We start from the raw sequence: 27,708 nt of genomic DNA on the forward strand, positions 1-27,708 counted from the left end.
AATAATTAGTCATACAAATACAAAACAAACAAACAAACCCTAGACACGGATCTTATACATTAAAGACTAAATGAATCCACGGACCTAAATGTAAATTGCAAATTACAAGCCTTATGGAAGAAACCATAGGAGAAAATCGATGTTTTCTGGTTTTGGTAATGAGTTTTTTGGTTTTTTTTTTTTATGTTATGTTAGTCACCATACAGTAGGTAATGAGTTTTTAGATACTCATTACCAAAGTATGAGCCATGAAAGAAAAAGTTACAAGTTCAACTTTATTAAAATTAAAGGCTTCTGCTCTGAAAAAGACACTATTAAGAAAATGCAGAGAAGGGGCGCCTGGGTGGCTCAGTTGTTAAGCATCTGCCTTCAGCTCAGGTCATGATCCCAGGGTCCTGGGATCGAGCCCCGCATCGGGTTCCCTGCTCTGCAGGAAGCCTGCTTCTCCCTCTCCCACTCCCCCTGCTTGTGTTCCCTCTCTCACTATTTCTCTCTCTCTGTCAAATAAATAAATAAATAAAATCTTTAAAAAAAAAAAGAAAATGCAGAGATAAGCCACAGAGTGGGAGAAAATATTTGAAAAACATATATTTAATAAAGGACTTGTATCTAAAAATATACAAAGAACGTTTAAAAACCAGCAAAGGGAAAACAAACTACCCAGTACAGAAATGAGCAGATCTGAACATATCCCTCACCAAAGAAGATATCCAGATGGAAAATAAGCATATAAAAAGAGGCTCAACTTCATCTGTCATTGGGAAGACAGGGTGGAGTATGTGAAGCACAGAAGATTCTTATGGTGGTCAGACTGTTCTGTATGATACTATAAATGATGAATACAAAACATCAGGTATTTGTCAAAATTCACACAACCTTATAGCATAAAATCTACAACTTAATGCCTGCAAATTAAAAAAAAAAAAAACCTATTTAAGAGGTTGAAGAATTCCAAGATGGAATGCATACTGTGACGACAAAAAAAAAAATCTAAATGCATTACAAATGTGTGAGATAACATCAGTGAATGGGGTGAAGGAATAAATTGCTGACCTAAACCACTTTAGAAATGAGTTCAGTCTGTAAGACTAAAGTCAAAAGAAAATATAATCTAGTTGACAAAGTTGTTTCAGGCAGGGGTTTGAGTTAACAATTCTGAAGCCACTATACATGTACACTAGAATTTGACAAGCAAATAAGTAAATGAAGGATTGGTGGGAGCTAGGTTTCTCAGTGTTGGAATGAGAGGTTTCAAATAAGCAAAGGGAGAAGGCTAGAACAATCCATATGGTGATGGATTAGATGGAAACATCAGTGTAAACTCATGTTTAGTTTGATATATATATATACGCACACATATATATATACATACACATATACATATATACACAAATGATTACATATGAAAATATTTATAGATTTGTGTATATACATGAGGTAGTATGCACACATACTTCCAGCTCTGTCAGCTGAGAGAGTCTGGAAGCAACATCTCATTAATAGCAAGAATGCCTAGTACTCAGCTCTTGGTTTCTAATACCATTCTCAAAGCAATCAGGGCTCCTTGGAGAAGAGGCTTATTCTAGAACTGGGAAGAAAATTTACAAAATGAGTCTGTAGCATTTCATAATTCAGGAAAACAAGGAAGTGCTAACACACACATACACATTGATAGAGTTATACTAAAGGGACGTAAGAGCTAACTAAAAGGGCCCCTAATGATCAAAACTGCAAGATTATAACCATCAAAACATTGTTGGATTATAATGCAAAGTATAAAATAAATACCCATGAGTACTCTTCCCAAAATTCCTATGTTGAAGCCCTGCCCCTCAATGTTATGATGTTTGGAAATGGGGATGTTAGGAAATACCAGGATTAGATGAGGTCATAAAGGTGGGGCCTTGGTCAGATGGGATTAGTGTTTTTATAAGAATAGACGCGAAAGAGATCTATCCCTGCGTCCACACAAAGAAGAGACCAGGTGAATACACAGCAAGATGGTGGTCACCTAAAGCCAAGAGAAGAGTTCTTAGAATGATACCTACATTACCAGCATCTTGATTAGGTACATATAGATTCAAATAAATGGCTAAAAAAATAAATAAATGGAAAAAATAGATAAATTTCCCACACATAAGAATTACAAATAATGTATGTAAATACTCCCCCTTGAAGAAGTAAAGCATAATTCCCTACTCCTTAAATGTATATTCTGTATAGTGACTTCCTTATAAAGTATAGCATGGGGGAAAATTGTTCCTTTATAAGAGAAATCTGACAAACACGACCCTAGCCAGGTGATCAAGATTAACATCAGCAGTGATAATTCATATTTATAGTATCTACCCTTGACATGATGTGATGTGAATGACACTTTACCTCTGTGGTCTTCCTCCCAAAAACACATAACCTCAGTCTAATCATGAGAAGAACATCAGAGATATCCTAATTGAAGAATATTCTACAAAATACCTGACTAGTACTTCTCAAAACTGTCTTCAAAAATAAGAAAAGCATGAGAAACTACCAAAGTAAAGGAGTCTAAGGAGACATGACAACTAAATGTAATATGATATCCTAGATGGAATCCTAGAACAGTAAAAGGACATTAGGTAAAAACTATGAAAATCTGAATAAAATATGGACTTTAGTTAATAATAATATATTGATGCACTAGTTGTGAAAATAAACTATACTAATGTAAGATATTAATAATGTAAACGTAAAACTATTGTAAGGTAAAAAAAGTTTATTTAAAAAAATAATTTGGTAATATCGTTAATAGTATTTATCTGTGTATTCTTTCTGTGATAAGATTATACTTCTTGAACCACTGATGTTAAAACTTGTTTTGGCCAATCAAATGTGAGTGGAAGTGTCAGGGACCCTACAGCAAAACACCTATAGGAAGCATCATCCATTGTTAAATATCTCTTGCATGAAAATAGCAATGTCCCAAATAGAAGCTCTTCTTTCAGCCTGGATCCCAGAATGAATATATCTCATGGAACTGAGCTACAACTGACTCAATCTATATTCATCATTTGATGAGAATGAGAGATACACCTTAGTTGTAATAAGCTACTAAGATTTTGTCATTTCCTGTATAACCCAGGAAAGATGACCAATTAAGAAATTTGAACATAGAAGTAGTGTTCTGCTGAAACAAGAACACCAATTTATGTGCCATTGGGTTTGGACTGGGTAAGTTGGTGAAGTGGGTATTTACCGTTGATGAGACAGATGGCAACCCATTGTGCATGTGCACAGGTGAACATGTTATATAACCATCGCCTCTGATAACTTAGAGGATAGGTAATGTACTGAATGAGCTTTGTGGGTAAGTTGGAAAACAGAAAGCTACTCATGTGCTATTTGCTGCATTTGATAAGGTACTTTAAGAAAGAGAGGCTAACTGACCATAATAAAAAAAAAAAAAAGATAGAAATGAACTCAAAAAAGAATTGGTCAGTTTACTAACAGGGATGAACGATGTAATTTTTTTAATTTCTCTAAGTAAAATATAACATTAGGAAATTTTTAATGAAAGAGGCCAACTAAAACTCAGCCTGATGGCAAAGACTAATTTGGGAGGAGCTAAAACCTCTTGGTAAAATTCAGACGTCAATGATGAGGCACCCAGTAAATCCCTCCAACCAGAAAAAATGTCTCCAAGAAAAAGGAACTCAGAGTGAGACTCTCCCATGGAATCCTGGCAAATGCCTCGATGCCTAGTTAAATTTGAATTTAAATAACAATTTTTTTTTAGTATAACTATGTCCCCTACAATATTTGCAACATACTTATATTAAAATATTTGTGGTTTATCAAAATTCAAATTTAACCAAGAGTCCATATTTTGTGTGTTAACCCCATCTGGGGATCAAAACTTCTATAGGCATAAAATAGACTGAAAACCCTTCTGAGCTCTCAAGGAGGGCATATTCTTTAATATCTTCTTCAGATGTAGCCAAGGAATAAAATGAAAAACTAATGTCCTTGCAGAGATCATATCTAAGAACCATCACAAATAAAAGACTGAGGAGCTATTCCCAGGAAATAACACCCCATCAAGAAATGTTCTATTTCCCTCCATTGCTATGTGATCTGCACTAGCAGTGAGGGGATTACACCTTCATCCCATTGAGGCATGTTTGGCCATGTGACTGACTGTGGCCAGTAGCATGTGATTGCAAGTAACTTGTGACATTGATAAGCAGCAACTTAAAGCATAATCACCCGATATGGAATTGTTCTTTTCCCTCTGCCACCAGATCAGCAACATCCCAGCAAGGAGCTTCTCCTTCACCCTGGATTCCATAATAAAGAAAACAATTGGAACAGCCCAAGGTTTACCTGTAGCTAACATGTAATATAAACAAGAAATCAATATTTTGGCGGGTGTGGAAGTCACTAGAGGAGGAGGGAGCAAGTCACTAGATTTTGGTTTTTGGGTTGTTTGTTAATCTGACCAATACAGGTATTAATGGGTTCCAAGAAAGCATTCATTCATCTAACTTCCTTCCTTCCTTCCTTCCTTCCTTCCTTCCTTCCTTCCTTCCTTCCTTCCCTCTCTCCCTCCCTCCTTCCTTCCTTCCTGCCTCCCTTCCTCCCTTCTTCCCTCTCCTCTCTTCCTTCCTTCCTTCTTCCCTCTCTTCTCCTTCCTTCCTTCCTCCTTCCTTCCTTCTTCCCTCTCCTCTCTTCCTTCCTTCCTTCCTTCTTCCCTCCCCTCTCCTCTCTTCCTTCCTTCCTTCCGTCCTTCCTTCTTCCCTCCCCACCCTCCCTCTCTCTTTCTTTCCAGTCACAATGGAGCTGTAGTTTATTATAGCTATAACAGACCTTTACAGTTAAATGGTTTATTAAGTCCAGATTAAATGGTTTGCCCAAGGTCATAGAGTAAGACAAAACTTGGATTCAGTTGTTTATTTGGCTCTTAATATGGGCTTGTTGCTGGTCAAGACTCAAAGAAAATAAAACAGTCCCTGACTTCAAAAAACTAATTGCTTTACTAGGAAGGTAAGTTTTACGTGTACATGTGCATGCACACACAAACACACATAAACACACACCCTCTTCATGTTGCTTGAGTTACAGCCCTCACAATACTTCCCATTGTTCATTACCGTACCCTGCTCCCTCAAGTGGATGTGTCTGCTGTCGCCCATGCAGGCATGCCTTGGATGCCTCTCCTTTCACACTTAAACACCATCAGTATATTTTCTTTCTTTTCCAAGAGAAGCTCTGCCACCTGTTTTATAGTAACATATTTGTCATTTCTAACACAAAATAAGGTGCCGGGTTATAGTTTTATAAATGTAACTTGGGCCTAATATTACTAAGATTTTTGCCAAGATGCATAAATTAATCTAATAAAAGTTAAAACAAAAAAAAAAAGTTTTGTTCTAATCAAATCATTTTAGTTGTAAAAAGATAAACATCCCTTACAACATATTCCAACAACAAGAAGCAGGGGAAGTTTTTTAATGGATTTGAAAGAAGTGGAATGTGGACTCATGGGAACCAACACATCTTAAAACAGCTACATTAGCCTCATGTCTTTCTGATCCAGAAGGTCTCTTGTTTCTGAGCAACTGTTCCTTTTTTTTTTTTTTTTTTTGGCTGCAGTTAAGGTTTTTCCTCTCCACCTCCCCCCCCGCCACCCCGTTCTGTTTATTCATAATTTTGGAGGTGGCTTTAATTCGCTATGATGCTGGTTCTGGCCAAAAATTTGCATAACTTGTTCAATCCAGAGCCTTTTGTCTTCTGACCAGTTTCTGTGACGGGGGTGGGGGGAGCGGGAACTGACTGACTACGGATTGGATTCCCTTAAATCAGATGTCCATTCCAGTCTAATTACCTATAACCATGAAGGTGGAGTCATGTGGTATGTTGGATATCTCTTCTAAGAGTTTGAAGAAGACAAAGTACATTAGTAGGATATAGGTATGGCAGTCAAATTAAACTGACATGTCCAACACAAAGGCATGGTTTCTAAAAGCAACACACACACACACACACACACACACACAGAGCACACATCAGGATATTAACAATTAACAAATACATATATCTATATATATATTTTTTATCAGGGCTTCGTAAATTTTAAAAATTTGCCCAAGAAGACAAATTGACAAATAAATTATATTTGGTCTTTGTTCTGCTTCATATATGTTCTAATATTGATTTTTTTATTAATTTAAATTTCATATGAGATTCAGTTGTTGAAATTTAGGAGGTAGTTGATGCAATTAGAGGCATTTTACTTATTACTTTTGCTTTGATCTGTTGGTGATTTGAAAAATCTTAATTTCTGAGTGAATTATGAGATAATTTTATTGCTTGAGTTTATCTCTTTCTGTATAATTAGGATATAGTAATTTAGTTTATATCTTTTCTGTTTAATTGAGTTAACAATGTCTGCGGAAAATACAATCTGATTAGCTGATTTGAAGGAATGTCTATAATTAACTTTCTTATTAGGACTGATTGGATAAGACTCACTTTTATCATAGGCCTCTCGTCTTCTGAATTTCAGTATGAAATACTACCAATGAATTAAAAAAAAGCATTGAAAAGAGTGCATTCATTGACAAAACCCCAAGGGTCTAGTGAATACATTTAAATTAATGGTGAGCTTAAAAAGATAAAATTTATATGTATAACATTTTAAGAAATATTTTGTGTGTGAATAATGTGCATTTAAGAATAAGAATTTTATAATTATTTTAACCATTGTGCCTACATTAAAAAGTAAAAAAAAAAAGCGTGAGATAGATGCTTTTACATGTTCCTTATCTATTAAAGTCAGTTGAACATATTACCTACACAAAATGAGTAAATGTAGGTAATGTGTTAAACATAGTGCCTGAAAAATAATAAGAACTAAATAAATATTATCTTTGTTATCATCATTATAACTATCTTCATTTTCATCATTAGTTTGTTCTCTGGATATGCAATAGCATAATAAGGTAATTCAAGGTAACATGTTTTACATTGTTTCAATGATGATTTTTTTCTACCTTTTTTTTTATTAACATATAACGTATTACGTGTTTCAGAGGTATAGGTCTGTGATTCATCAGTCTTACATAATTCACAGCGCTCACCATAGCATATACCCTCCCCAATGTCCATCACCTAGCCACCGCATCCCTCCCACCCCCCTCCACTCCAGCAACCCTCAGTTTGTTTCCTGAGATTAAGAGCCTCTTACGGTTTGTCTCCCTCTCTGGTTTCGTCTTGTTTCATTTTTCCCTCCCTTCCCCTATGATCCTCTGTCTTGTTTCTCAAATTCCTCATATCAGTGAGATCATAAGATACTTGTCTTTCTCTGATTGACTTATTTAGCTTAGCATAATACCCTCTAGTTCCATCCATGTCGTTGCAAATGGCAAGATTTCACTTTTTGATGGCTGCATAATATTCCATCGTATATATACACCACATCTTCCTTATCCATTTATCTGTTGAAGGACATCTAGACTCTTTCCATAGTTTGGCTATTGTAGACATTGCTGCTATAAACGTTGGGGTGCACATGCTCCTTTGGATCACTACTTTTGTGTCTTTGGCGTAAATACCCAGTAGTGCAATTGCTGGGTCGTAGTCAAAATTTTAATTTAAAAAAAATCCTAATTTCTAAAAGATCTTATGAATGATCTCACAGATAAATGCAATTTTTAACCTATGTTTATATTGCACATAATATCCACCCAACTCCAAAGTTCTTCTTTAGGTATGACTTAATGGAAATTCTCCTGTGATTTTTACTTCTCTTTCTTCATAGGTACAAACATTTTGGAAAACCTTAGGTTGGAGAAGTTTAGTAGCAGATAAAAAGATTAAAACTGACAATCTCTTGCTAACTAAAGATATATTAGTACAGAACCATATATTTTGATCCCTTTCTGGGTCCTGCTTGATCAAAAAAGATTTTCTACTTTCTATTTGTGACTGAATTTTATACAAACAAATATGCACTTTCTGTGGATAGTGAATGGTATCCAATTATCTTGATTTTCCCCAGTAATCTAGCATTGTCCATAACACACACACACACATGCACACATACACAATTCCAATTTACCAAGTACCATACAAAACACAGAAGAAGAACCATTTTAGGAAACAGATCTAATTGAAATGCAAAGACATATAAACAAAATTTCTACACCTCCTACAGAAGAAAAAAGTTAGAAAAGCTCCACTTTTCAAAGACATAAAATACTCAGAATTTTTATTACCACAACCAAAATGATCACCCCAAGTTTCTTTGAAAAAAAAGTCAAAAATCTAATCCCTATGGTATAAACTGGAGAAGAATATGCCTTCTGTAACCAACTTGAATTAAACAATAACAAGCTTACAATGGCAAGTTTCAGGCAGAGAATATCATAGGATATCCACAACTAAATATCAGTCAAAGAAGTGGACTTAAAGAAAAGTGAAATGCCAGAAGATAATATTCAAAGTAAATGTAATGAATGTTATCTGAGAGAAAGAAGTCAGATTGCATGCTGGTTATCAACATTAAATATGTAAATGTACATATAATAATAGAAGGTTCAAATTCACATATACATTAAAAATTTTTAAATTGAAATTGTCAGGAATTTAGGAATACTATATTTAATTTTAATTTCCAAGAAAATGGATTTAAAGCTATTCAAACAAAATACCTTTCAGAGAAAAGGGAGGTATAAGCCACACCAAAGATTAAATTACAGTCAAGCAAATTCATTCATGAAGTTAATGTTTAAAACCACTGTAAATTTCTATCTTTGTTTCAGTCCTCAGCTCTTTCATTATTTTAACACCTATGCCAAAAAAAAAATCTCAATTACTGTAAAATTACCAGCAGATCAAAATTCTGGAGATAGGACAGACAACTTTATGAGAAACTTGAAAATAATGATGTTCTCCTAAAGAAAAACTATTTTTGTGGACTTTCTTTTTCATTTTCTTTCTTATAAATCTCTAAGGTTTCCATTGAAATTTATATCATGTCAGAAGTGAAAAACAAAATGGAATAGCTATTTTTTCCACCTCATAACTTTCATGAGTAAAACATTCATCTTTCTTGCTAAAGAAAGGGAAGAAAAAAGACACTACCTTCATAATAATTCTTAACTTTTTCTTCCTGATACTTTGCATCAGAGAAGACAATAGGTGGACTCTAATAGAAAAGGTTAAGTTAAGGGCTTCAAATATTTTTATATGTGATGAAAATAATCATTTATTCAAGTTTTGTCACCCCAACTCTTGGTAAACACAAAGTATTTTAAGGCGTAGCACTGATATCATTGTTGAAAAAAGTCTGCTTTGGTTTGCTAAGTTTTCAATCTTGTTCCAAATGAATGAAAATCATACAAAATATTTACAATATTCTTTCTTAGTCATAGATATGGAGATAAAGTATACCAGAAAATATTTGTAGTTGGATGTTGATATGTAATACTAGACTACTGTAAATAAGCATATAAATAACACTATTTAAATGGCAAAGATATTCCATGAGCCAATTGGTTTGAGTCATTTAAATACCTTACACTGTGCCTGCCTCTTGGTAATTATACCAATTAGATTGGAGAATCATTTATCAGGGTGCCAATTAAGTGAATTCTACACTTCCTGGGACTTTTTTAAAAAATCTAAATTAGACATACTAACAACTCCTATGTTTATGGTACTTTAGTTGACTCTTGATCATGTAACATGGCAGTAATTTAACCAGTGCTTCTTACTCCATTTACTACGGATATAGTTAGCTGGGGGCATACTTTACTCATGCAGTTCACTCTGCTCTTTGAATTTCAAAGTAAAAAACTAACCAAAAGTATTGGCTTGGAATCTTACTTTTAATTTTGTTTAAAAACTGATTTCAATGAACATTTTTCCTTTTTTCCTTTCAGCTGATACGTGAATTTAAAGGTTAATTAATTTAATGATTCCTGGGTTGGTAGACATGTAATTATGGTTGATTGCAACTGTGTGACTTTTTTAGTGACACATTTTTCAGAAGATGCAGAAGATTGAGTTAAGAATTAACTGACATTTGATAACAACGGAACAGAACTTTTTAAATGCTTATGATAAAAGTATTGCTAAAATCCTTTTAGCTATTGAAATCTCTATAACTATTTTTTAAAATTATGAAAGTGAAAGAACATTTCTAAAGTCTTTTCTACCATTTAATGAAGAAGGGAGATGTTATTAACTGTTCTAATCATTCTATGACGAGGACAAAAAATGCCACCTAGTTACTCTCTGAGTAGTTCTACCTAGTCACCCATTCAATATTAGGTAGATAAAGCAACAAATGCAATAGGGTGCATGGTCTTTAACAACTCACCTCTCCATTTATTTTTGTAGAACTAACATTTACAACATCTTAATTATATAATAATAAAAACATGAGAGATGAACTGTTCTGAGACAGAACAGTTTTGCTAAAAAAACATCTCCAAGTCATTTTTCTGTGGCTAGGATCCATATACACAAATGTTTTCATTAAGTCATATGAAATGTTGATGTTGGTCAAAGAAATCCTCAAAATCTTTTTAAGTGAAAAATTTGCTTTGATGTTAAGTCATCAGTTAAGTGATTATCTCATACACCAACTAGCTCTTCTTATGATTGTGTAGAGCAACACTATGGGTGTTGATGCAGTGGGGCTTTTTGAGTATTATATTGCCAAAATGTATTCTGATACTGTAGAGAAGTTCTTATACATTTATACAATAAATAAGATAGTATTCACAGGTTGGGGAGAAGTGAGAAGAATTAAAATCTTGATTGAATTTGCAGAGACATATATAATGAGCAGATATGAGAGATGTCCTTTGAGTAGATAAGTGTTACACTAATTGAAAACACATGTTTTATAAATCAAGTTGGAAGATCATGCATCATAATAACTGAAATAACTGTAGCACAGGAGCCAAAATAATCAAATAAATAATTTCAGATCTTGAAGTTAAGGTGTCAATAAATCAACCCTGAATTATATACAGACATATTAGTTTACTTGCAAAAGTCAGAGAGAACCTATTATGCTTAATTACAGTCCTTGTAAACATTTCTTTTTTTTTTTTTTAATATTTTATTTATTTATTTGACAGAGAGAGACACAGCGAGAGAGGGAACACAAGCAGGGGGAGTAGGAGAGGGAGAAGCAGGCCTCCCGCTGAGCAGGGAGCCCGATGCGGGGCTCGATCCCAGGACCCTGAGATCATGACCTGAGCCGAAGGCAGACGCTCAATGACTGAGCCACCCAGGCGCCCCTAAACATTTCTTTTTTATACCATATACTCTTAATGAGTTGTACCACCAAGAAAACACTTGGAAAATAATATACTTAATATCCATAAAGAAAGAAGACTTAAGCTAGTTTTTGATCAATTAAATGCAATATAACATGCACTTGAGGATCTACTATGTGTAAAATATTGTCCTGAAGACTTGAGGAAGTGTAAATATGAACATAAAGTACTTCCTATTCATGCAGTTTAAGACCCAAGAATTAGGATAGAAAAAGTTGACAGGTGAATGAATTATATTATAAAATAAGATGAGTACCGAAGTTCAAAATGGTTCAAGAGAGTTTACCGAAAGCAACAATCATCTTAAATTATTACAACCAATCAAGAAAAATGTCCAAAGGAATGGGTCTCTGCTTATTCACCCATTGTTCATAGCTTATTTGGAACATGATGTAATTTGGAACATGATGAGAAAAGCATATAGTCCAGACTTGTTGACGTGTAGTGAAAGTGGAGAAAGAAGGAGGAAACAAGGCAGGAAAGACAGACTGAAGTTAACTTGGAGAACCCTGAATACCATGTTGAGAAACACTAGCCATAAAAAGTGACATTTCCTTTTCCATCATGGAATAGATTACAGTAGACAGTTTCATGAGAGTAGACAGTTGTCATAATGAGGGAGAATACAGACAACATGATGTAGTCTTTAAGGAATTGATTTAATCATCAGTCACTCACTGAAGACCAATCATGGGTCAGTACTATTTTAACTCTGAAATTTGTGCCTTCCATGGCAGCTATAGAAATGAAAAGTAGGGTCCTGGCCCTGAAATAGTGCAAAACTAAGTGATAAAGACAAACAAGTGAGGAGCCAGTTAAAGTATAGTATACACAGTGTTAGGATATGATCAGGAAATATGGTGGTGTTTTGGTTATCCATTGCTGCATAAGAAGAAACCACCAAATAATGACATTGTGAGATAAATTGTTATCCCTTCCAAATTCAAACGTTGAATTACTATCCCCCAGAACCTCAGAATGTGACTATGTCTGGACACAGGGCCTCTAAAGAGGCAATTAAGTTAAATTAATTAACTTAACTTAAGGCAATTAAGTCATATGGGTGGGCTCTAATACAACAAAATAAGAATCCTTATGAAAAGAGATCAGGATACAGATCAACAGAGCAAAGATCATGTAAAAACATTGAGACAAGGACAGAGGCCTTGGAAGAAACCAGCCCTGCCAACAATTTGATCTCAGATCTCTAATCTCCAATACTGGGAGAAAATAAATTCCTGTCATTTAAGCCACTTAAGTCTGTGGTACTTAGTTATGGCAGCCCCAGCAAACTAGTACAAGTGGCTTAAGAAAGTAACATTCATTTAATTTTCTCTTGAATCTAGGGATTGATTAGATCAACTAGCAAGTTCTACCTTGTGACTTCTCATGTGGTTTAGTCATATGGCCCCTGCTCTCTTCCCACCCTCCCTCCTTCTCTCTCTCTCTTTCTTCCATCTTCCACTCTCCCTGTGGCCTTTCCATATGGTACTCTAACAGTAGCCAGATTTCTTACATGGCAGCTGAAGATTCCCATAGCAAGTGTCTTAAGAGAAACTACAGTCACATGGCCTTTACTAACCTTGCCTCAGAAGTCACACAGATTCACTTCACTGAGATATATTTGTATAGGCAGTATGTGCAGATGTGTTTTAAAACTACTGCTGTCTGGGGGCACCTGGGTGGCTCAGCTGGTGGAGCGCCTGACTTGATTTTAGCTCAGGTCCTGATCCCAGGGTCTTGGGATGGAGCCCTCTGTTGGTTCTGCACTCAGGATGGAGTCTGCTTGAGGATTTCTCTCCTTCTCCCTCTGCTCCTCCCCTTTTTCGTACTCTCCTACTCTCTAAAATAAATAAATAAATATTAAAAACAAACAAATAATTACTGCTGTCTGTTCTCTGGCTAAAAAATTGCTTACATTCTTTCCACATGCAAAATACACTCACCCCTTCCCCAAATCCCACAAAAGTCTCATCTATTATGGCATCACGTTTGGGCTTGAGGCCCAGGATTTCATCATTTAGATCAAGTTTGGGTGTGGATGAGGTCTGTGATATAGTTCCTTGGTTACCCAGCTCCTTCAAAACTGTTCTGCTCAATCTGAAGGCATATGAAGTAAAGAAAGAACTTACCTGCACCTTCCACTGTACATCTAACATACCACAGTGGGGAGACAAGGATAGGGTAATTGCAACCAATCAGAAAGGGGGAAAGCAAGGAACACATACCAGTTACCAGTCCTCAGCCAATTCTGTAACCCGCTTGGCAGATGCTGCCAGTTTCTTGATCAGGTCTCTGTCTTATGTGCGGCTTACTCTCCATAGCTCTTGAGTCTGCCTTTTGAGCTCCTAGTTCTACTTTCTGAATTCTCTTTACTCTTCCATAATATGTAGCCTTGTTTGTAGCCCAGTTGTTTTCTCAGCCTGCTTCTTGATTGAATAAATTTGGAGATCTAGATGTGTCTTTTTCATTTTTTAATGTCTGTGCACTCACAGTCTAAACTCTAAACTGGCAGTGTTACTCCAGGTAGTAGAAATCTCTTTAAACTATTAGGTTTTCACCATTACACAAAACCCATATTCAAAATATTAAATGGGTTGGCTCATCTGAAAGCTGGAATATCTGCTCCCAAGATGGGTCACTCACATAGCTGTCAAGGTGGCACTCTATCAGCTAGAAATCTCAGCCATGACTGAGGGTTGGGAACCTTGGTTTCTCTCAGCATGGGCCAGTCCATGTGGCCTGGGTTTCCTTGGCTCAGTTTCAAGTGTGATCATTTCAAGAGGGAGAGAGAGCCAGATGGATGCTCTGTCATCCTTTATCACCCAGCCTTAGAAGTCTCATAGGTTTGCTTCTGCCATACCGTATTAGTTGAGACAGTCAAGAGAGGCCCGCCCAGGTTTCAGGGGAAAAACATAGATTCGATTTCTTTCTTTTTTTTTTTTTTAAAGATTATTTATTTGAGAGAGAGAGAGGGAGAGAGCAGGGGAGAAGGGCAGAGGGAGAGAGAGAGTCTTAAGCAGACTCTGCACTGAGCGTGGAGCCTGACTTGGGGCTCTATCTCACCACCCCAAGATCACGACCTGAGCTGAAATCAAGAGTCAGATGCTTAACCAACTGTACCACCCAGGCACCCCTAGATTCAACTTCTTGATGAAGGATTGGCAAGGTTCTAGAAGAGCATGTGGGTCTAGAAATATTGTTGTGGCCACTTTTGGAAAATACATTTTGTCATAGCAAGCTTTAAGGAGGAGTCTATCTCCCAAAATGAATGCATGAATTCATAAATTCTTGAGAGGAAGAGATATTTTAGTTTTTTTTTTATATTTAACTATATAATAGATTATAAACAGTAAATTATTAATCAATGTTAAACATTTTAAGGAGATTTTTTGGCTTTATCTCATTTAACGTTAACAACAATACAAAGTGGTAGACATTATTATCATTCTTTTTGATTGATGAAGTAACTGAGCCTTAGAAATACTATTTAATTTGCTATTTAATTACTGAAGTTCATACTACTACGGTAGTTTCTAGAGTATGTTCAAATGCTGATAGAACTAATCCTATACAGATAGGGTTATAAATGTGTTCTAGGAAAGACAAATAACTCCAGGAATTAAGTTCTTGAGCTGGCAAAAGGGGATATGATCTAGTATACAACTGGAGAGTTTGGCCATATTAACAGAGAAAGTTCATCAGTTTTAACAGGGGGAAAGACAAAATTTATAGACATAGATAGAGATAATTGGGTAGATTTGGTTGTGATGAGATGAAGTATTTTATTTTATGATTGCTTTCATTTTCTCAGTGAAATAAGAATCAACACCATCAGCTGAGGCATGGTGTTTAGTTTGACCACTGAGCCATTATGAAACAAGTTTGAGAATAGAGAATGGGGACAGGAGGAGCATAGTTGGGTAGTCACTGCTTAGGATCCACTTGAGATTTATGGTCATGAAGTTATCTGAGAGTACTCAGCAGAGTTGGGTGTTGTTCTCCAACCACAGTCCACTATTGGGTTTGGATGCAAAGTAGAAGAATTTAGATTTAACCAGGGTTTAAATTTTCCAGATAAGCAAAAGAAAGGAGGAAAAAGACATTGGGGATATGTGTAAATAAATAATTTTAATTATTGGCCTCACAATCTAACTAAGGTAAAGTGGGTAGTGAAACAGGAGACATGATGGACAGGAAAAAAGTAGAGATCCCTGTGTAGTAGAATAATGTGTGGAACAAAGTAAAATAAATTTCCATGGTCATACTGCTTACCAAAGAGATCAATGAGTATTTGTAATGTCAGTGCCTGAACCTTGTTGTTCCCCTTACCAAATCCTTTTGCCTCTACTTCCAAATGAAGGAATATGTATATACATATATATTTGGTCTGAGGGCTTTCTCTTTCTCTGCGGGCTAGAAGTATGAGGAATTAACATCCCTATGAGCAGACCTCAACCAAAGACTGATGGTAGATAATATATACATATTCCAAATTCCTCTCCCCTTGGGTGAGATAAATCTGAGGCATGTGTTCTGCACCATTTCCCAGATTCCCCCAGTTGGAGCAAGCTTCAGTTACGCAGGTGGGAATTGCTTAATAATACACATTTAATTGGCTCTACTCCTTCCATGTCTTACTTCCTCACTGTCCTGGTATTTCCTGGAATCATCTCTCAAACTAATTACACTCAAATCCTTGTCTCAAGGCCTGCTTCTGGGGTACCCCACTAAAAAAACCTCTGATATGTAGAAAATCTTTTTTCAAACACCTCCTTTGAGCCTCTAGAGCTCCTATCATAATACTTATCAAAATATATTTTGTCTTCTTACCTGTCCTTCTCCCCATTAGACTGTGTTTCCCCCAAAATGGAAAAGTCTCTCTGTACAGCCTTCTCCTCATACAGTTCCTGTTACCTAATAAGATCAAGCTACATATTTAGTAAATGTAATTGAATGCTCAATAAAAGCTGATGGTTTTGCTAACCAATGACTTGAGATATCTTTTTAATCCATAAAGACAAAATTAGATTGGTTCAGAATGTCATGAATGTTAGTTCTACCATGTTTTTGCCATTATAATTCTTTGAAAATTGATAATCCACAGTAGTTAGAGTGTCAAATATGAAATTTTGGCTAGCCAGAATATATCGCTACTTTTATTTTTTTTAATTTATTTTACTTTTTAAAGGTTTTATTTATTTGAGAGTGAGTGCCCATGCATGAGTGGGGGAGGGGCAGAGGGACAAGCTGACTCCCTGCAGAGCTTGACTCCAAGCTACTTTTATTTATTTATTTATTTATTATTTTTTTAAAGATTTTATTTATTTATTTGAGAGAGAGAGAATGAGAGAGAGCACATGAGAGGGGGGAGGGTCAGAGGGAGAAGCAGACTCCCTGCCGAGCAGGGAGCCCGATGCGGGACTCGATCCAGGGACTCCAGGATCATGACCTGAGCCGAAGGCAGTCGCTTAACCAACTGAGCCACCCAGGCGCCCTCCAAGCTACTTTTAGATTGTTACATTTGAGACAGGTGAATAATATGATATCATTTCTTCAGATATATATTTAACAAAGTTACAGTGCTGTGAGATTGGGCATTTATCATTTCTCCCTAAACTCTTTATTCCAGGAATTAGTTTCAGCAACAAGGAAATAACCATAGGAAAATTTTTATTTTTTTTTATTTCATAACTAATATACAGGGTGCTGAATAAATATATACAGAATAAATATTTTTGTGAGAAGAAATTATTGTTTCAAAATAAATTATTGTGAAACTAAAGTGATTTTTAATTTGGGAAATAAAAGCACAGTAACAAAGCTCCTTACTCCTTTTTTTTTTTTTTAGATTGTGATTTGACTATCTACTTAAGTAACTGCTATTTATATACCTGTTTGCTACTACTAATTACTTTATAAAAGTTCAATTACTATACTGGCTAAATATCACAATCATTGCATAACTCTACTAACAGCCATAGTAGCTGTGATAGGGCTACATTTGTAAGGAAGCTTATTTGCATTTGTAAATCTCAACAACTGCTCAAGTATCTGCTTTCTAGCAATTAGGCAGCTGCTACTTAAAATCAATAGTGGCAAACTCTGGTTGTGTTTGGTTTGGAAACTAAGTGTCTTATGTGGCATTCTGGTATTTTGCAGTGTACTAATGAAGTCACTTTGCTTCATGCTGTCCTATCACCACTGCTTGGCATCCTTTCCTCCTCAGCTGGCTATGATATTACCTCATCTGCTTACTTTTCACCCTTTGTCTTATTCACAGCCTTTTGGTGTTGAATAGTTTTGAATTTCCCCTGTCAAGAGTTCATTCACAGTCTTTACAATGTACAGCTATGGAGTCTGACCTGGGTGAAATATGTTAGATAATCAATTGCCAAATGCTATGTGTGAGATACTTAGGAGTCCTATTCAAATTTCCTGAACAGTTGGGGCATTAATTTCACGGAGGGCACAAAGTATATATGGTGAAAACTGGCAAGCAAGTAGATATTAACAGACTGAAAAGATAACTGCAATTATACTGGCTTTTACACAAGTAAAACAATCTGTTTTGAGTGGTGAGTTATATCTTACTATGTGCTAATAAATGAAATATGTAAAAAACACTCAGATCAAATCTCCTATATATATTACCTTTGAGATTTTATGGTTCATACTTAATGCCAATTTTTGCCTTGTTATGGTGTTTATGTAAGATTTCTAGCTTAGAAATGTGCTTTAGAAGTATAGTAGGAAAAATTGGCTGAAAAACATAAATTTTGAAGTTAAACTAAATGCTAATGTAATACTACTCTAAAGTTTTCAAAGGCACCTGCTGCTTCATGCCAGCGTACCTCCCCTCCCCACCATCCGCTGCCTCTCACCCACCCCAGGAAATTCTGCATTCTTTTCTAGTCCCTGCATAAACCTCCCCTCAGTCTCTCAGGCAAAGTGGGATAGTCCATCCATCCTCTTTGATCCCACTGTATTTTGCCCAAGGAAGGTAGGATTATACTGCCGTAGAATAACTTCTGTTCTAAGGGCTTTAGTAGAATGATAAATGATCAATCTCACAACTTCACACCTTTGGTAAGTATGTATCTGAAGAGACCATTGTCCTTCCTCACCAAACCTCACTATTTTACATAGTTATATTGAGTAAACAAATATGTCTAAGTGCAGTGCTTTCCAGATATATCTCATTAAGTCTCCTATTTCATTTCACTTTGATTCAGGATGCAATACTACTATGTTGCTTTTGAACACAGCCTTTGGGCTGTGTTCTCTTAGGACACTCCTGTAACTATTTTTCTCTATAACCTGAAGTTCTATCACTTTTCTCCTAGATCTTCACCCCTTTCCCTAAGAAGTTACCTTAAAAATAATAAGAACCGTAACGAGAGGAGGACAGCAATTTTTCTGCTCTAAGCGTTTGGAAGTAGTTGCTATTGAAGTAGTTTGGGTTGACCCTCTTTCAAAATCACAGTCTTAATGCCCAGTACAGCCTAATGAGATGTTATCTGCTGATAGAAAAACCTTTAAAGATATCCAAAATGTACAGACCCATCCTAGGTATTTGATTACATCAATGTTTGTAGTTTCCCTCTCTAATTCAAAATCAATAGAACATCAATAATTTTCAAAAAGATGATGCTTGTTTGCTTCTCATTGTGCAAGAACTTACATTACAGTGGTCATTGTAAAAATAAATTTTATTTTACTGAGTCTTAGAGTTGCCTTGGCATTATAAGAGTTTAATGCTTTACAAGCATAGTCCACCCGAAATATGCTAATTCTTCACATCATTTTTTAAGGGCGGAGATATATGCTTATCTTGGAACAATGACTATAGTCACTGAAAAAATTATTCACTCTTTAAATATTCTTCTATTGCTCAAACCATAGATCTATGAAGTACATAGACTTGAGCAACTAAAAAATACTGTATATTGTGCTTTAGAGATCAACAGACTTGAGTTACGTTGGACTAAGAAGGTTTCTGAGTTCAAAGATTAAAAGCCTTCCATTAACAATGTCATGATAATTAAACCAAAACATTTAAATTTGGGTTGTATGTAAAAATAACTCAAATAGACAATCATAGAAATGAGAAATAACTTTCAGGCATTTGTTAACCAAATTGTCTCCATTCCCTACATTTATCAATAGTTACAATTTGGAAAATCTCTAATTTAGAAATGTGTCTATTTTTGTAATCAGCTGTTCCATGATGAAAAAAGAAAGGGCACAGACTGGTTTGCTAAGGTCTTGAGTGCTGAGCGCTGTCCCTCAAAAATGTAAATGGGACCTTACCTCAAGGTGTGAGAAGACCCAGACATAAAACAATGACTCCCACTAGAAGATAATTTGAAGCCTTCAGGAACTGGAGACTTGGTACTGAATGGTTAGAAAAACAAAGAAGGAAGGCAGAATTATCACTCTAGCTGGAGGTGCGTTTATCCAGCTTATCTGAAGTCATAGCCAGTCGCCTTACAGACTTTTAAAGAAAATAAATCTCCTCAAAAGTTTAAAATATTCCTATACCATAGAACAATTACCTTTACTCACGCCGGTGTGTGTGTGTGTGTGTGTGTGTGTGTGTGTGTGTGTGTGTGTGTGTGTAAATCTGATCTTATTGGAATGTAGGTAGGTGTTTAGTTCTACTTACCAGACCCTGGCACCTGCCACTCTAACCACCTGTCCCTTTATCTCCTTCCTTAGCAGCATCAGGTTTCTTTCAAGCCTACAAGCCTGGCTTGCAAGATAATGCTAGTTTGGGGGAGCTTCACATATTTGAGACACCAAGTTGGAGATAAAAGTTAAACATTTATTTAGAGATCAGTTGACAGAAATAGGAAATTGAGGAATCATAGTGATTATTTCAGGGCCAATTTAAATTATCTGAATTTAAGCCTTGAACTGACTGTTAAGGATTGTGAGAATAGATTTATTGATTGATTGACTCATTCATTCATTGATTCATTCAACATTTGCTAAATGTTAGTTAGGCACAGTGCTCATTGTTGACAGCAGAAAGATGAGTAAGCTAGAATTCTATTCTTTAGAGGCTGAGAGTCAAGAATTGGTGGAGGTGGTTGGGTGGGGATGGAGAGGAGACAATACCCAAACGTTTCGTTGCACTTTTGTATTTCTATGTGTATGACAAGGTAAGAAACACTTTTAAAAGATGTGGTCGTGCTAGACTAACATGTACACTGTGAAAATATGTGGGTTAGAGATGGGAATTTCTTGATAGAGGGAAGAGGATTGAAGGGCTGAAGTCATGGAAGTTTTACACAATCTGGTGTATCTAAGAGTAACTGCAGAAAATTACTATGGTGGAAGCATGGGAGGTTATAGTCATAGATAACACTGGACAACTAAATACATTCACACATATCACAGAAGAGGTTTAACCACAGTGCTACACCTCCAAGTACAAGTGTTTAGGCTTTCCCTGATATAAGAGGATCTTTTAGAAGTTAAGATGCCTCCCCTCTGTTTCTTCATTTTCTAAATGTTTTGGACCATTGAAAGGGACTGGAGAATAAACATGCCAAATGGTCTGTAAGAAAGATAAAGTCTTGGGGCACGAGTGACATCTTTCTAAATGAATCACAGGTGGCAGCTATTGACGGAGGGCACACAGGACAAAAAGGAGCCGCCAATATGGAGGTATACACAAAAATAAGATACAGGTTTGGATTCCATCATTGTCAGGGCTCCTGTCCATTGACTTCATGTCATCCCTGGACTGGCACCCAAAATCACCCCTGAGTTCTCTTGATGCTAACCTCCCACTATTCTCAGCCACCACTCATGCCTCTTCTCCAGGGTACCAATATTCTAGATCACTTCTCCTCCTCATTCTTCCACACTGCCCTCAGCCTTGGTGATATTCTTCCTCTTATCTCTCCTGGAGTGGGGGCTGGATTTCAGTATAAACTCTGATTCCTTCAGATTTCCCAATTTGATTTTCAATCCTTAATTACTATTTTCTTTCATTCTATTTCAGTCTTACCATCCCAGGAATGTGAATGCTGGGTAAATTACTTGGGTAAATAACCCTTAGGTAAATTACCCTAAGGTACCCTTAGGTAAAACTAAGGGTAAATTACTTGGCAGGGTGAAGAAAAGCGTAATGATTAATATGTAAGATATTATATAGCTATCCTAATAATGAAACACATTTATCCTGAGGCTAATAATGAACCACTGAAAATTTATTTATTTATTTTTTTTTTTTTAAAGATTTTATTTATTTATTTGAGAGAGAGAGCATGAGAAGGGGGAGGGTCAGAGGGAGAAGCAGACTCCCCGCGGAGCAGGGAGCCGGATGTGGGACTCGATCCCGGGACTCCAGGATCATGACCTGAGCCGAAGGCAGTCGCTTAACCAACTGAGCCACCCAGGCGCCCAGAACCACTGAAAATTTAAAGGAAGAGGAGAAAAACAAAAAGTAATGATTCACTTCTTAGAAAGTTCCCTTTGCCTAAAGTGTAAAGGGCGGATGGTGGTAAAGCCAGATTAGAGACTAGGAAATGTGGGGAAACCATTGCTCAGGATAAGGAGAGAGATGAGGTCCAAAATGAAAGCAGTAGCTGAAAGGATGAAGAGGAGGTTTACACTGAAGAGATGTTAAGGGGATTTAGAGACTATATTTTTGAGAAATAAAAGGAAACAAATAATAATCACACACAAACAAGAATTAAGATGGTTGCCCTCAGGTATAAGCAGCTGGGTGATAGTGTTATTGTCAGACATGGAATACAGAATAAAAAATAGCTTATTTGAGCAAAAATTATTATGAGTTCAGTTTTGGACAAATTGAGCTTGTTCAGGGGAAGATATAAATATATATACATATATATGAATACATATATATGTACATTTATATTTATATCTATAGTTCAGTAGAGGAAATTCATATTTGGACATCATCTACATTCATATGATAGTTGGTGCTCTGGGTGAGAATGAGATGAAGAAGGGAAAGCTTAATAGATTAAACAGAAAGCCAGTGACAGAACTTTTCCTCTTTCTTCTCTTACCTTCTCTACAGAATTATGAGTGTCATTATTTAAATCAACTTTTCCTATATTCTTTAGTCTACTCCACTGGGATTTAGGAGGAAAATATTTTCTTGATCCAGTGTTATCTATGAGGAATTCTTCACATCAATAACTGAACACTAACCAGATGGCTCAAAAAGAGAAATGTGATCAGATGAAATGTAGGGTTTTACCTGAATTCAAACTTTCATAGATCTACACAGGTGGTCAAATATAAATTCACAATGTTAATAGTGGAGCTTTTATCAAAATAGAATATCTCTGCCTGCCTGCTTTGCCTATAATTTTATTCCCACTTGCAGTAACAAAATGTCCAGGAATAATGTCAATGAAACATGCATAGTGTATATTTGAAGAAAATTTTCAAATAGAGAATTAAAGCAGAATTAAGAAATTAAATAAAAAATACCAAGTTTTAGATAAAATTGATAATATTTAAAGATATCTTCTCATTCACAATTACTTTATTTACTGTAATTTCACTCAAAGCAAAAAAGAAATAACTTTCAGGCAAGTTGACATTATAATTTTAAACTTTATATGTTAAAAACATGTATAAAATTAAAGGAATGGGCAAGACCTGTCAGATATTATGTATTTACAAAACCATAATATTTAAATGACCATAACACAATTAGACAGACATAGATAAGTAACACAGAATATACATGAGGATTAGAGCTTATCTCCATGAAGAACATTGCACGTCATAGAAACATCACAAACCAGTGAGCAAAGGAAAGATGATTTAATAAAACTGTTTGGTAATCAGTTTGCTACTTAGAAAATTATGAGTTCACATACTCATTTCATATATTAACCAAAAATTCAAAGATGACCTTGGGGAGAAATAAATATATCAATTCATTAAATCTGTTGAGCTAATAAGATTTTTATAAATGTAAATATGACATCATAAATAAAAATAGATTTGAGGTACCTATAACTAGAAGCTTATTTTAAAGAGAATACAGAGTGAAATAATACAATTTAAAAAGCCATAATAAGAGAGTATTAATGTTATTAATACATGGGGATTTCACAAATTAGTTTAAGATGTCCTGTAATCTCACTAGATAAGCAGCCAATTGATATGACCTGATGTTTAACAGAAGAGGTCATACATATGGGAAATGTTCTACCATATCAGTGTTCAAAAGGCAAATAGAGTCAAATACGAATTTTAATTCTATGGAAATTAAACACATATGTTAAACAATAGTATAGAATGATAATTTTGTGACCAAATATAGTGTAATAAAAAATATCACAGAAACAGGTCAGGACAATTGTGAAAATTTTAAATACTTATGCAATTTGATCTGATAATTTCATTCCTGGGAATCTATTTTAAGAAATTATTCATAAATTCTGAAATAAAAGAAAACAAAAAAATTGGCATAAATACTGATGACAGAAGTATTCTTAATAATAAGAAGTACAGTTAATTTTATATCAACTTGACTGAGCCATGGGGTGCCCAGATATTTGGTTAAACATTATTTGTGGGTGCATCATTGAAAGTGTTTCAAGATGAAATTAGCATTTGAATCAGTAAACTGAGTAAAACAGATTGTCCTTCCCAATTTGAGTGAACATCATCCAATCTGTTGAGGGCCTGACTAGAACTAAACTGGAGAGGAAAGAAGGATTATTTTCTGTCTGCCTGACTTAGCTGGGACATCAGTCTTCTCCTGCGCTTGGATTGAGACTTACATCATCAGTTTTCCTGGTTCTCAGGCCTTGGTCTTGAACTTGAACTATTCCATCAGCTCTCTTGCGTCTCCATCTTGCCAACCACAGACTGTGGGACTTTTCAGCTTCCATAATCATGTGAGCCAATTCCTTATATTAATTATCTACCTATCTATCTATCATCTATCTATCTGTATCTATCATCTATCCTATTGGTTCTGTTTCTCTGGAGAAGCCTGATTAACACACAACCTAAATGTTTATGATAGGATTATGATTAAGTAATGTGTAGTATATATACTCAGTGAGCTCTTATGAAACCATTAAATATTGTTTAAGAGGTATTAGCTCCTGGAAAAAAGTTCATTTCATTTTCATAAGTGAAAAGGAAAGATTTAAGGTTGCATATTCACTATAAAAAGAACATATATAAATATAAAAAACAGAGAAGTGACTATAAAAAACACTTGGGTTACTATCAGGTAGTGAAAATATGGGTAGTTTTTTTCAAAGTCAAAAAAAATAAAATGTTTCCAGATTTCCCAGTATAAGTGTATACTAATTTTAAAATGGAAAAATTTACTTTAACAGGGGATTTATTAACCAGTTAAAAATACTAAGTAAACTTAATAAAAACATGCATTTTTATGCCCTGAAGAGAACACTGGAATACACAGTGGGACTCACACATAAGTACACACACATGCCATCTACTATCCAGATACACTCATTGAAAAATAGAAGTACTGGGGCACCTGGGTGGCTCAGTCTGTTAAATGGTTGACTCTTGATCTGGGCTCAGGTCGGGATCTCAGGGTCCTGGGATCAAGCCCCACTATAGGCCCCAAGCTCAGCAGGAAGTCTGCTTGAGGATTTCTCTCTCTCTCCCTCTGCATCTCCCCCTGCATGTGCTCTTTTTCTAAAATAAATAAATAAATCTTAAAAAAGAAAGAAAGAAAGAAAGAAAAATAGAAAGTACTAGCCTATTTGCCTGCTAATGCTTCCACAAGTTCTGGTGTACTTAAGCTTCATTTAAATGCAGCCACTTAAGCAGGTGGGGGAACATTTAAAGCTACCATGATAAGAAACCACTTCTCTTGGCATAAAGTGGCTCCCAGGCAAGAAACACCCCAAAAGAGACTACTATGGCTCATCATACACATTTTTTTACCAGAATGTGCCCCAATTTGCTCCTTTAGTGAAAAATGGTGACATCCTTCCAAACAAACAATCACATTCACATTCACACATAATTTTTCTCTCAAACAAATAGATGTATTAAATATCACTAAGAAAAAATTTAAAGAGAGTAAGGATGTTAGGATAAAAATACAGTTGAAAAAGCTATGGGTATTTTCTGAGTACCACTGATGATCAGGAAAAGAAAAATCAATATATAATATTCACTTACAAAATTTATATTATGAAGTTAATGCTTACCTTTCCAGGAAATGTTAATAATTTGTTTTTATTGCATATTTATTATAAGCAACCTCCAATGACGAAACTTTCTAATAAACATAGAACATAAAAATATGATTTTAAGATATTAACATGTAGTTAAGTTTTATGAATATAGGTCTATATTAAATTTTTCATAAAAATTATAGTTAAATAATGCAAAATACAAACCAGTTTGCTATTCCAGCTTTGTTACATTTGAAAAACTACATATGCTTTTCCTCTAACGTTTAATTTTGGCACCAGGCCTCTGCTGTGCCAAAGTCCTATCATTCCCGTCCCACTCCCCTCCACCAACCCTGGCTTAGGAAGGACATCATGTTGGTGCCATCCTCACTAGCTAATTTCCCATAGATTTACTAAATGGAGAGTCCTATGGACTCTCTTTGGGAAAATAGGTTAGACAGTGAATAAATTCATTACAGCATGCCCACCTTTCTAAATATTTTGACCTCTTCCAGACTATTCTCATAAGGCAGTTACAGTAGTTTACGAAACTTTAAACTAGCTATTAGTCTAGAAGCGATGAGGGGAGGTAGAGGGAAATCTTAAAGAAGGTCCTTATCATCTTGGGAGGCATCCATGTCAATAGAGGCCTCTGCAAGGTCTCTAGGCAAGGGTAGGCTATTATTGTCTAAGAAGGGACACAGGCCACTTCTGCAGTCTTGGAGGGTTCAAGGGTATGTGCAGATCCAAGATTCTCAAGTGTATCCACACACTGGTGTTCCCATCCCAGTTAGCTGGGGCCCATTCCTTTCATACCTTTGTACCCATTCCTCTGGCGCTTTCTTTAGAGTAGCAGACATATCAGTACTGGGAATCATGCCTTCCCTGTAATTCGGCTACTTTCACAATTAGATCCTGGGTCTGGTTTGGGCCTGATTTGCCCTCCAGTTGAAGGAAATGAGGATCACTTTAAATACTATTAAAGATACCCTTTGGCCTTTCCTCTGTACAGAAGCTGTCTGTTAACTGATTTGAGTCTGTCATTTTTATTTAGCAAATCAATGGAGTCTTAAAATAACTAAATAATGTCACAGGCTTTATAATTGCCATTGCCATCGTGTATCTCAAATGTCAGAGATATTGCATATGTCAGTGCATTCTTCTTCCATCTCAGTTCACCACTGGTAAGAGACTTATCAATGGCCATGCTACAGAATGCTGAAGATTATCACCATCCCACCTATCACCATAATGCAGTATTTTTTTTTTTTAAGATTTTATTTATTTATTTGACAGAGAGAGATACAGCAAGAGAGGGAACACAAGCAGGGGGAGTAGAAGAGGGAGAAGCAGGCTTCCTGCAGAGCAGGGAGCCCGATGCGGGGCTCGATCCCAGGACTCTGGGATCGTGACCTGAGCCGAAGGCAGACACTTAACGACTGAGCCACCCAGGCGCCCCCATAATGCAGTATTTTTTTACTATCTGGCCAGCCAATGACCCAACCATATAATCCTGTCTGGGGATGTGTTTCCTAGAACCATTTCTAACTCCCCTAGTAGGGTTTCCCTTACAGTCAGACCTTGAGAAGAAAGACTGTGCACTCTTAATTTGAGAGGTGCAAGAAAAACTAAAGAGTATAAAGATAATGTAGAAAAGGAAAAGCAACTTGTCAAATTGTTATTAAACATCATCCCCAGGGAATCTCTGGGGAAAGGGTACTAAACACATCTTCAGAATTATTCTGACCACAGGTGAAGGAGCTAGAATACTTATATTCTTGAACCCATTGGTAAAGGGCTGCTTTCAGGGAAATGTTAAGTCCCAGACATTTTTGGTCATCTGTGCATTAGCAAAGAGGGCTCTGGCAACAGAGGGCAGCCTTCTAATAAAGATGGCGGGGTTAATGATGAGAAGTCAGATTGGCACTCGTAGAAATAAGGGATTCAAAAGGATCCAGGCAGAGAAATGGCAATAATAAAAAATAAGTTTGATGTATTATATAAAAATAGTAAGCTAAACATAGTATTAAATTTCTGGATAAAATATCCCTTTTTTGTAAATAAAGAAATCAGATAATTCTGCTACATTACTTCAAATATCAGTAACAGACCATAGCAATCACTAACCCTCAAATGGAAATACAATAAAGTAACAAAACACCTACAAAGCCAGTTGTTGCAAGAATTTATTCATTTAAAATTAT

Source organism: Halichoerus grypus, chromosome 5 (genome assembly GCF_964656455.1).
Source record: "Halichoerus grypus chromosome 5, mHalGry1.hap1.1, whole genome shotgun sequence".
NCBI lineage: Eukaryota > Metazoa > Chordata > Mammalia > Carnivora > Phocidae > Halichoerus > Halichoerus grypus.